Here is a 12,996-nt window from a genome sequence, read left to right as displayed (position 1 = left end):
TTAAGCATATTGCTGCTTTTCATGTGTTTCTCAGTGTGACTATCCATTTCTTAGATTGACCACCATTCATAGTTCCCCAATTTTACTGGGGTGTTTGCTTTAAAATATGTGAGGATTAAGGGAAAAGTAGCACCATAGGCAATGATCTACCTACATGCTGCACCTTGTACTCCTGATGGCACTGTTGCCTCCGTCCTGGATGGGTACTGGATTCTTCAGGAGGAACAAAACTGAGAGCCAGTTGTGAAATGCTGACCTGAATTACCAGAGTTTTTGTAGCTTCCCTAAGGCTGTGATTTGACAGTGTTAGTGTATCCCACCACCAGCTCACCTAACAGCATGTGTTTGTTCTGGGTCAGGATGAGCATACGGTCACATTTTTATAGAGTTAGCCAGAGTACATAAAAAACAGTTTATCCCAGCTTTAGACCTTTCTACCAGCTGCTTGAAAAAAGGTGATGTCTAATCTGGTATAAACTGTAATGATGCAAAATCAGCAAAATCTTCAACAAATCTCAACCTACAAAAGGGAATTTGTTGTCAGATCAGTTCTTTGCATAATGTGGTCATTGCATTTTGGATACAGAAATATTAATCCTGAATCTTGACTTATTTTATTGGACCATGCACTGCACTGTCATATTTCCACTGGCAGATAGCAAATTTAACCATACATAACCATAACATAACATAACCCAGACCTTTTTTTTCTTGTTAACCATATGCTAGTTCACCTTAGCTACTGCAACCAGTTTTTGAGGGAAGCAAAATTAGGGAAAGAGAAGCAGTGCTGTAAACTTTGTGCAGTGAAAGGCACTCAGTTGCTTCCCATTAAAAAGACTAATTAATCTTTGGGCTTTGTGAAAAGCTGTGGGTCCCAGTAATCCAAACCTGTACATTTAGGTAAGCTCTTGGGATTGGCTGTTTCATGTTTGGCTATAGTAATAGTTTATTTTTCAGTCCAAAGTGAGTTCAGGGGGCTCCCAAACATCTAAGAGAATGACATGCTTAAGGGTGCAGTCCCATAAGACTTCCTGAGCTAATCTAGTAGCTCACTGGAGCTGAAAGAGGCAAATTCCACCTTATTTTTGTAATAGCCTTTATAAGAACAGTAATAGGGAGATGAGATACTTGGAAGTGTGCTCTCCTTGCTTTATTTTACCCAGTGATACTTTTGATGTTTCTGCCCAACCTGAGAAGTTGGAGCACTCGTGACATGGCAGAATCCTGCTTGACTAAGTCAGCAAAAAAGTAACACATCAAGGGAAAAACATATAGTTTTCAACCGGTTTACTGAACTGAACTCATTCGTATGGAGATAAAAATGGGTGCCAGAGCAGGTGGACAGGAGTGGCCTGACATCTTTTTCAGGAGTGGCAGGAGAATGGAGAAAGAGCAGGACCACTGCTGCAAGCCAGTATTCCATCCAGCTACTGCATAGAATTGCTTCCCTAGGAAGGTAAAACCCTAAAGCTTGAGAGCAGAAAAAAATTTGGGGTAGGAGAGAGAGGAAATGTAGCAAGCTTTGCTTTCAAATTATTTTTTTAAATACCATATGAAATTGATCTGTACTCTTGCTAATGATGCTTGAATAAGGGAATTGTGGTATAAAATATTAGTGTAGAAATACCTTTCATTTACCTTGAAGAATACATTGCTGATACAGAATAACAGATGAGTAACAGGCAAAAAGCTGGAAAATTAAGTTTTTGAGATACTGTTCAAGGTTGTGGCTTAAAGAATAAAACACATGTAGCTCTACAGTGACAATTGGTTACTTTGTATCCATTACACTAATTTTTTTTTTTTTTAAGTCGACATTTCTGTATGTTATTGCAGCTAGTTGTCTGAGACAGACAAGTTCACAAATGCACTTTCATTTGTGAATAACATCATAGGATAGTCTGCTAATAAAAATTTACATTCAAATAGGCTTATAATTTAGCATGTATTTTATCTGAATATCAATGTGAAGGTTTTTTAAATTCATGCATCTTTTCATAGGTTTTAATTCAGACATATTTCACCCAACTTGGATATTTAAAAATACTGTCCTTTGGTGAATCAGTGATATAATTTTTCATTAGTTCAAGTTCACGTTACGGTATTAAAAATGTATTATTTTCTTTCTTTTTACTATTCCTCAAACATGAGTTTGAGAGGCACATGTATGACTTCTACATCCATCCTAAAATTCATATCTCAAATATCTATGAACTTCAAACAACTTTGGAAGTTCTTTGGCAGCATTCCTTGCTTCAATCACCATTCACCAGGTTTCTAAATCTACACACATTATACAGTTAATAGGAAAATCATTTGGCATTCTGTTCTGCTGGCAGATGAGACAGACTACATCTCCAGTTTTGTTGAAATAATCAGGTTAGCTTACTGTCTTTAAAGAAAGGATTTTTCTAACCTAGATCTTTTCAACAAAAGTGGATTAGGGAGTGACCCAGCAGTTATGCTGGTATATCTTGTGAACCTGCAGTCATTGATAGCCCAAAGTACAGCGGGAAGTGCCAACATCTTAATCTCTCTGAGCTGCAGCCAGACAGCATCCTTGGCTGGTCTGCGATTCAGACTTTAAGGCTGGCTGGGATCAGCTCCTCTTTCTGACTTCCTGAGGGCACGGTTGAACACTGAGCTGTTGATGACTGAAGTACAGATCCTGCTCATCTCTGTGCCTCTGCAGGAAACCATTCAGTCTCAGTTTGCAAACTCAGTCCAAGATATAAAAGCCCACCAGCCCACTGGTTGTTTATCCAGGTTTTCATCATTCTTACTAAAAAAAATTAGCACCGTGTTACCACTTTCCAGATCCAGCTAACACTTTGAAGTTTTCGGGTTTTTTCTCTTAAGACCTACTTCACTGATTTGCTTTGTGGCCATTGCAACACTTTTACCAATTTTTAGCATCCTTTGAATTGTGGACATCAGAACTGCACAGAAGATTCCACTTATGCTGTTCTCTTCAGTGCCAGAGAGAGATAATAACTCCCCACTTCACATTTGCCACTCCTACATTAAAGGCCTCCTACATTAAAGCATCATTAGCCTTTTTGAGGCATTGTTGCATATTGCGCTGGGCACTCATGTTAGGCTGCTTCTTTGGCTTGACTTCCCAAATATTTCGGATCTTCTTTCCATAGCAGAGTGGTTTATTAACAGAGGTAGGATGCCTTTCTTGTTTCAGTTTTGCATTTGGCTGCAATAGAATGCATTCCATCTAAACAGATCTAGCAATCAAAGGTGCAGGCTTTTCTGGCCTCTGATTATTTCTCCTCATCACCACTGGTCATCATCATCCACAAATGCCTGGGTATCCTTTGAGCCAGAGATGGGAATATTTTCTCAGTAAGTATGTTTTGTCGATTCTAATTTTTAAATTTGTTAAGTCCTTTATTAGTATTGCATAGTCAATATGCTGCTGTATGTCATGTCACTCAGAAAAGTGCCTTACCATAAACCTCAAGAATGTTGTATCTAACTGGTTACTTTTGGCTGGACCTAGACAGAGTGGTGTATTGGAGTGTACTCTTATAAAAATGCATTTAGGCTTTATTTATTTATTGTAAAATTTATTTAGACTCCTCATAATTGAAAAGTTTCATGTAGTGTTTTGTGTTAGAAAGATGCACACAGTATTTTATGATTTAAAAAAAAAATTTAAAAAAAATCCAAAGAAAAGAAAAAAAAAGAGAAGAAGCAGTAGGAGTTTGAATCTTCTGACAGTTCACATCTAAAGACTGGAGTGGAGTTGCATTTTTTAGGTCCACTTCTTGAAATATTCTAAAACCTCCAAATACTGGGGTGGTAACACTGAAATCAATAACATAAATGTCACTGAAAAACTCACACAAACCAAGGATCATATGTTATGTCAGAGTTAATTGTTCAATAAGGATGTAATAGGCAATCAGTTTAATAATGTCTAGATTGTTCTGCCGCGAATACTAGTCAAGCAGTAAAGTAACTGCATTTGGAACTAGAAATTAGTGTGTTTCTGTGAGAGGATGCCATTTATATTGTGTTAAATTTTGGATAACTCATTTTATATATATATATATATATATATATATATTTATTATTGTTCATTTAGAAGCAAAGACGAAAAAGAGCCTACAGCACTGATGTACATACATACAACTTCATCAATTCATTTTGGTTCAGGGAACTGAAATTAAACATAAAATGTTCTTGTGGTTTAATATTTTTTTATGGTTTTGTCTAGTATTACAGTCCTTCTACATTTAGTGAATATGAAAGGTTTATGGGTTTTTCAGTGACCATGACAAAGAGAAGAGAAAGATACTGAATGCTCAATTAAAAGAGGAGAAAGTTTGTTTGTCTTTACTGAATCATCTGCAGAGTAGGTTTTTTTGTGGATATTGAAACAAGAGTAAGGCCTAAAAGAGTTAACTGAAGCATCTTGCTCTGTTGAAAATCCCCAACACCTGCTCTGCCTGTGTTGCTAAGGAATCATTGCAAATTCGTTCTGTTCTGCTTACTGGACCTAAACCTAAGAAGAATGCTAGAAACGCTATACGATCATCCTAGAGGTCATAAATTGAGACAAGGTAGACATTTGAATAGGAGAAAAGGGCTTAGAGCCAAGGGTTTTTGCAAGCTTCAGTAACTGGGACACCAACAATGGGAAAGTAGAAAGGTCAAAGCAAGGAAGAAGAAAAACAGGCCCCCAATTTGAGGCTGAAGGCCAGAATGACCACCACCCAGAGAAGAATCTGGAAAGCACCGCTCTAAGCTTTGCCCAGACTCCACCTATTATCAATATACATGATTAGACGTTGTAATCATATGACTATGTATGTTAAGATGTTGTAATCGTAAATCTAGACTGTATAAATTATCTTGTTTTTGCACTGGTGCCTTCAAGCAAGTTTGTCCAGCTGGCTTGCTCCCAACATTAAATAAACAAATACCTTGCTGCCTATAGATGAAAAGTCTCTAAGAAGGTAATTATTCCAAAATTTTTCATCATCTGTATCCAGGAAACTGGGAAGCATTCAACCAGAAAAGTTACTGAGCAAAAAATTGTTGGTCTCCAATGTGGTTTTAGTTCAGAGGGGTGAGGTACAGTGAAACACGTGCGTGTTGTTGCTGGGTGAGAGGCACCCATGGTGGAGGAGAAATGTGTGAATGAGAAAAAGGTCACTGCAAAGAAGGATGAAAGACACTGCCACTGGACGGTGATGGAGTAACCATAAGATGTACATGTAATAGAAAATGGGTAGGTAGAGCAAAACCTTAGCTTAGAATACAGAAGAGCTGGGAAGGGATGGAGACCTTTTGAGAATAGACAGAATTAAGATAATTAGCCCCAAGAAATAGGAAAGATCAATAAATATATTTTCTTTTGTTCTCCTTTCTGGTAACCTGTTGTTAGCGAGTGGGTTTCTTTGGGTTTGGAAACAGGATAGGGAGTTGGATTTTGAGAAGGAAGGCATCCTCTTTTACTCCCTGCAACCCATGCAAATCATACTTCACATAGATCTCTCTTTCTGGTGAAATTTCACCAGAATGTAGCTATTTTGCTATTATTTCAATATTTTCTCTACCATCTCAAGACATGTCTTTGTAGGTTTTGTCTTTGAAAATTTGGTTTTCTTAGAAGAGGCTGATTAGGAATTGCTTCTTTCATCATTTATTTTGCTTATTAGTATGTACCATGAAGAGGGCCCATGTCAGCAGGAAAAAAACCCACAGTGTAATAATTGATACTTCTTTGTATCTTTTTTGCAACCTGACAAATGCATGTCTGCAACTAACACATACTCAGTTTATATCTTCTACTTTTCTCAAGGACAAGTTTTATCTGTGCACGTGTAACACACTAAATTACATCATTACCTAGACTTTTAATATTAGAATTGCAGTAGTTCTGAAAAATGAGAAAGTTGCTGATTGTATATGTTAATATCTAAAATTTTCATCAATTATATGAGGGGTAGTTTGATTTAAACAATCATGTTTACTTTTGATTAGAAATATGACTTTTTGCTTTTAATTAGCTGTGTTCTGACCTTACAATAATAGTTCTCACATCAAGCATAGAAAACTTAATCTGATATTTTGTAGCTCCTTTTTACTTTTCCTAAGGCAAACTTGTGTGCTTTGCTTTATCAAACTTGCAAGGGCTAGTGCTTTACTCACACAAATCCCTGAAGTTCCCCAGGACCTTCTTTTCCTCTCTTCAGCCTTCTTCCTCTCCACCTCCAAATCTCTTGGTAGTTCAAGTCTTTTAAAAGTTTCTATGTCTTGGCCATCCTGAATCTTTGCTAGTCTTTCCTGGTAAGGAAAGAGGGGTTCACTTGGAAGCAGGTCAGACTACAACTAAAAATGTAGAAGGGAGGGAGAGAAAAATCAATTCATAACTGAAATTGGATGAGTGGGGTTTTTTCCAAGGGTGCTTACCAAAGGATACGAGGAGTCTGATTCACTGCCAAGGAAGATGTTGAACTCCATCCTGACTCATGGCATTCTTCTCTGATCACTGGAATTACACGAGTGTTAGGTGTCATTTTACAGATAAAACTATAATGCTTTGGACTGTTGGAAGGAAGTCCTCTAAGGTTTTATCCACCCCACAAAATTAAACAGGAGTAGTTTTATGAAGTCAAGAAAGAGAAGGAATGACATTATGGAAATGACAGTCACTGTCCAAGTCCTCTAGGCTGTCAGCTATATCACCTTTATTCTTATGGTTAAATTAAAGCTACAGTGGCTTCACATCTTCATTTTGATGAGTAGACACACTCCTAATAACTTTGATTTTTCCAAGTGATAACTACAGCTCCCTAATGTTATGAAGCAATATAAGAAGGAAACCCAGGAAACCCCATGTGTTCCCAGCATATGGTATCTGTGCTGTTCTGTGAGACTATAATTTGGGAAGGATGATACACTGCTAAGAGAAAATTAACAGTGTTTTCCCAAAACCTTTAAAAGCTGAAGTGATGGTGCTATAGCACCATAATATCCTGTTGCTGACACAGCTCACGTAGAAACAATTTTAATAAAGTCATTACAGGGTCAATGGAAAATCTCTGTATATACCTGAAGTATTTTGAGTGATTTATGCAAGTCCATGGATATTCATTATGATGATATTCTTTCCTGTTTCCATTGACAGGCAGAGCAATGTCACCGGTAATGTCCAAAATAAATTATATCATCATAAAGCTGGACCTTAAATGCAACAGAATTAAATTTAAGGTAACTGTTAAAGTCTGACAATTAAGGAAGTTTAAAGGACATATTTCAAGTAGTAAATTGCCCTGCTTTGGATAAGTGTTGCCGTGCAGTAGGCTTTGTGACACAGGAACAGACATATCATCTTATCTGTGCTGCAAGTGTGAGGGAGAGAATGTAGTGAGACAGCCTCTTCTAAATTCTCTTACCTTGGCTGGTTTATAGGTTCTCTGTATCAATACACTCTTTTCAATGCCATGTGTCTAGGAGCACTTCAGTTTTCTGTGTTGGGTGTTTGCTGTTGTCTGTGGCTATCAAAAGATTCTTCAGTGAGGGTTCATGTGTAAGTACTCATGATTATCCCCAGCAATTGTGCAACTGGCCCCAGTGAAAATAAGGAGTGCTCATGGATTTCCTGATAGAGTTCTGCTTTTATATTTTCATTTATGTGGAGTGATAACTAAAACTGAGATAAGCATGCCATTGTGCTTAGGAACTCTAACGAGGAATAAGAGACTACCAACAATTTGGCACAGGGATTATGACAAAGTGACTGAAGAGGATCAAAGCCAGAGAGGACAAGCAACAAAGAGCGAAATTATTTGCCTGAGATTATTTATTAAATAAAAAACAGAATTGGGAAGTAAATCTGCCAGTCTGTTTAGGCCAGCAATAAATTTTCCCAGAGGTTCAGTGAGGCCAAGGTTCTTCCCACATGTTGTGGCTTCCCTGATTTATCCTCCCTTCCCCACCAGGCCCAGCATATGCCTTAATTTTAAAATACCACAGGCCATACTCAATATAGGGTGTTCATTTTGCTGAACATACAAAACCAAATTGGAAACCTGGTTCTATAATCAACTGAAACAGAAACCAGCCAATTTCTACACCAGTAAAGCACTGAGAAATGTGAGCACTATTCATGAAGGTCTGAGTCATGCTGGCTATTAAATGCTCCAGGTCAAAGTGCCATTTTCAGAGAAGTAGTGGAAGTTAACAGAAAGGGAGTACTCAGCATTTCTAATACCAGCACTGGGAACATTTGCCTAGTTGTTCACCACTGGTCATTTGCCAGAGACCTTTCCACCCAGTAAATACTTTGGAGATGAATAAATTCTGCAAAATTTCCAATTTCGCTTCCCTTAATCTTCTTTGTTTTCTTGTGTGGTGGATTCATGGAGGTGTTCATGCTCTAAACTCTGAGTTTATCTCTGAAAATGCTTGTATAGGCATTACAGGTTAAGGGAAAGAGAAGATAATTTTCCAGTGTTGAAACCTATCATTATGATGAAATTAAGAATATGCTTAATATCTGAAGGACACTATCCAAGAAAAAAAAAAAAAAAAAGAAAAAAGGCCAGTATTATGACACTCCAACTTATTACACAGAATTTACGTGCTATTATTTCAGATTTGACTGGTAAAAAAGAGTGAAAGCTTCAGTGTTTTAATTCAGTGATTAATATTGGGTTAATGAAGAAGGAGAGACTATATTCCCAGTTTAAAGCTACATAAAAGTCTTGTTGCATATCACATGTCTGCTATCAGGCCATGTAACAGCGATTTTTGTCAGTGAAACAGTACAGTTTAGTAGTACCATGGTGAACCGATGAAAAAAAGGTATAAAAATAGTGAAACCTGGAGTCATGTAAAGAGAAAATGCTCTTTGCTTTAGTAACTTTACATGTGTTCAGCTTCTTCACTGCAGACCAAGAGCCATGCAGAATGGAATTGAAACAGGTAGAAAGAAAATCTGTAGAGTCAAAACATGCCCAGTAGATTTGCTAAGTAGAAAAGAATTTATTTGGTACTTATTTGTATGTAAGAGAGATTTGATTTTTTTTTTAATTGAAAGGTAAATAGTAAGAAAAAACCTCTGTGATTTTTTTTATTTCCATGATATTCACCCTTGAATGAGTGATTCTGACAGAATACTTACATTGACTTTTTTTACTAAAATGATACAGTTGTGCTCTAATTTAATTAATTTACTGCCTCGTATGATATTACATGCTTAGCCCCTAGTTCTCTTGCTGATAATTCAGTGTTTAACTCAGGGCAATGAGGAAAATCTAGTTCAAGAAACAAACCCAGTCTTTTGTTTATTTGTTTGTTTTTGCCAAGAGAAAATTATCGTTTCTATAAATTCCCATTTATAAATTATTATATTTATTACAAATTATTATTATTTATAATTTTTCCAGGAATTATTATCTAAAAATATTTAAATGCCAGGGATTATATTAAATTTGCCTCAGAAATACATATTCATTTATATTACTAAATGTATGTAGTTTATCCATTCTGAAACAATGCAGGTGTTTCTGGAGCAGATCATGACTTGATTAATCAGATGAAAATTTCAAGATCTAATGACTGCTGAAAAGCTAATTGCTTCCTTAAAACCTTCTAATCAATTAGAGAGACCATCCTAGAGCAACACAAATTCATTTTAATCATGATCAGATTTACAGCCTTCTCTGCCAGTTTTGGTTTTCATTTTCATTTAGATCATACAAGTGTATAATAAGAATACAAATCTACTTCCCAGTGGTTACAGGAGTAGTATTTTTGAAAATGAACAAGTCAATTGTTCGAACCTCATAGCTCAATGTTCAATTTAGCAGTCTGAGGGTGCTCTTTCAGTTAAAAAAATAAGATTACTAAATTAAATCCACTGATTTGGAAATTAACCAAGGAAAGGAAAAAAAAAAATAACAAATACACACACACAAAAAAAATGAACAAACAAAAAGCAAAAAAAAAATTCTTTTATGAAGAGATGGGAAAAAGCATGAGGATAACAAAAATGACTGAAAAAAAATTCAGTGTGATTCAGACAAATAGTTCTATCAGAAAGTTGTTCTCAGATTGTGACACCTTTTTTTGCCCTCTAGCTCATTTTATTTTGACTCTGAGAGCTATTCATCATCCATCCATCCATCCATCCATTTCCCTGATTAACTATCAGTTTCTCCTATGATTAATATATTTCATTACTTTTTACTTAATCCTCTAGTTATGGTGAGTTTTTACTCTTTACTTCAGAGTCTGTGCAGTCTGAAGAGGTCATAAGTGAGCCAAATCCTTGTAGTGCTCAGCTCACCATGCTGGTAACCAGGAGGAGCAGAAGCTTGACCAGGGTTCAGCTTGACCAGGCATTCTACTTTTCCAGGATCAAGCTAGTCCCTAGTTTCCCATTTCACATCCTGTTTTATCATGGTTGTTAACTGCATTACTTAAAGACCTAAATCTGTGGAAAGTCCTCTCAGTGCTTAACTTCAGGCGTCTGGTAATTTTGCTTGAATCCAAGAAATCTGCCCTGAGCATAATCTGTAAGCTTTGAATGTTGAAGAAAGTGCCTTTCTGACTCTTAAATTAAATTAAACCTCTCTCTATCAGTGCACTTCTTTATCACGACCTTACAGTTTAGCCCTGTAATACCTAAATACAAACCAAGGTATTGAAGTAGATTTGGATATTTGGCTTGGTTTGTTCCTATCCTCTTCTGCTGTCAGTCATTTTCACCAGTGAAATAAAGAAAACCCCTATATTACTGGTGTCTTTCTGCCCCAGCTTCATGTATTGGGAAGAGATGGGAATGGTAAAAAGAGGATCTTAGAGCAAAAGATTGTAAAAGAAACATTCTGCAGTAGTTTGCATAACCATTACAACACTGGACCACTCTGTTACTTAGAATACAGAACCATAGAAACACTGTAATATGTTCTGTATGAAAAAATCCAAAAACACTGATAAGCTAGAGACCTAATCAATTTTATTTTCTTTCCCCCTCTTGTACTTCTGTGACACTGGACTGTGTCCAGCCAGGCCTAACTGAAACTAACTCAAAACAGTTTGTCTTACCATGATACAGAGTAGATTTTTCATTCCTTAAATAAAAATTTCATCAGCAAACAAAAATTTCTGGACCATTTTTCAAGTAGTAGGCAGTAATATGATCCTGTCATTACTGGACAAAGAGAAATACAGACTGTGTCACGCATCACTGTTGAAGCAGGGCTACAGTGTCTACTGTCTCAAACACCTTAAGTGTTGTCACAGGCAGAGAGATTAGGAAGAGCCACTTGTTATTCCAGCAAGGCTTCTTTTCCACTGATTTTTTTTAAATTTTATTTTTATTATTATTCCTGGACTAAATAACAAGCAGGAGAAGCCTTTTCTCCAGCAAATGTGTGAGATAAGGCAGTGCAGATGTAGTTAGACTGTGTCATTTTAAAATAAACAGGAGGCAATTTTTCCTGATATACAACAGCTGACTGATATCAGTTCTATTTGCTATCATTGCTAGTAGAGGAATGATCTATTAGGTCTTCTCCCTAGAGAGGCTTAAGTTAAAACTCCAAGGACACTTTCAAATAGACTGTAATAGTTCAAGCATTCTTATCAGCAGCACATTATGAAATGGTGCTGGCTTTCTCTTGCTTTTCCTACGAGTCTATAAGGCTCTTCTCATAACATCAGCAAAGGAAGGGCAAATGCTATGCACATAAATGCAAAAACAGCACTACCAAACTGCATGGTGCAAGCACGTAGACAGCTGTAGATCACTCTGCACCTTTTCTGAGTACTCAGTCTTCTATACCAATCTTCTGTAAGCTACCTCTTGAAATTCCATCTATAGAGAAGAATTTGTCCATACCCCAATTAAAACTGCAGCAGATTCACTGGGGGATAATATGCTTCATAAAATACAATGAGCAGCTTGTGATCTTAGTGATGAGGCTAGCAATATTTATAAAATATATTCAGCATGGCCAGTAGAGGGTAAATAGCTTAGTTGCTGTGTAAAGATGAGATAAAATCAGTCTATTCTTACTCAAACTGACATATCCTGGAATTCTACCACCTCTATTTTTCTGTTGGGTTTTGCTTGGGGTTATTTTTTCAGTGCAAATCAGAGCCTCATTTTACTAATTGCTTGTAATTCCTTATTTACTTGTTGTAAATTAGGGACAAAGCTTGTCCTTGTCATGATTGCTTACAAGAAATTACATAAAGAGAAATAACTGCATGTGGTTTATTTACTATTCCAAGTAAGTCAACAACAGAGTTAAGGATACAGCAGAGTTTCACGTTTCTCAGTACATGAGCCCTCCAGATACTCACAAATACTGTTTTAGAGTGATCATTAAGGTCTTAAGTATGCCAAATCCTGTACTGCTGAGACTATAGTCTCTTTTGACTTTGGAAAATAGTGTCTGATAGTTAAAGCTGTGTCTGTTTTATATCATCATTAAAATCATATTTATCCCCCAGCTCAGAAATCAGAATTTAGGCAAAAGAACAGACAAATAAACTCCTGTTACGTATTAGAACCACCCCTTCAATTTTTTTTTGTCCATTCATACTGCATGAATGTGCATAAAGTCCCTACTTTTTTTTGTGATTAGCTTGTAGAACTTCTTCATTGAATCACATCTATCACACCACGTCCATTGTTTTTATGACACAGTTCTCTCAGTGAATTTTTTAATTCTATTTACTTGAAATTCACCTTTCTTTATTTCTGCTTTTGTGATGATCAATGGACAATGGAAGTGCAGTGCTTGAGAACAGCACCACAGAGCACAGAGACAGGTAGGGTGAAGAGAAACTTGTTATAGCTCTGAATTACCTCAATAAAATAATGTTTCAGTGCATTATCAATGCTATTTTTAGGCTGCTGTTTATGGCACATAGTTGTCAGTCTAATGGTTTCAAGAAAACCACATAGACACACACTGCCATATGCACTTTTGCTTTGGTGTGCTGGGAAAAGAG

This window comes from Empidonax traillii, unplaced genomic scaffold (genome assembly GCF_003031625.1).
Source record: "Empidonax traillii isolate 1590-97213 ecotype Southwest subspecies unplaced genomic scaffold, ASM303162v1 scaffold1:size7828297, whole genome shotgun sequence".
Classification (NCBI taxonomy): Eukaryota; Metazoa; Chordata; class Aves; order Passeriformes; family Tyrannidae; genus Empidonax; species Empidonax traillii.
This window is presented reverse-complemented; position numbering follows the sequence as displayed.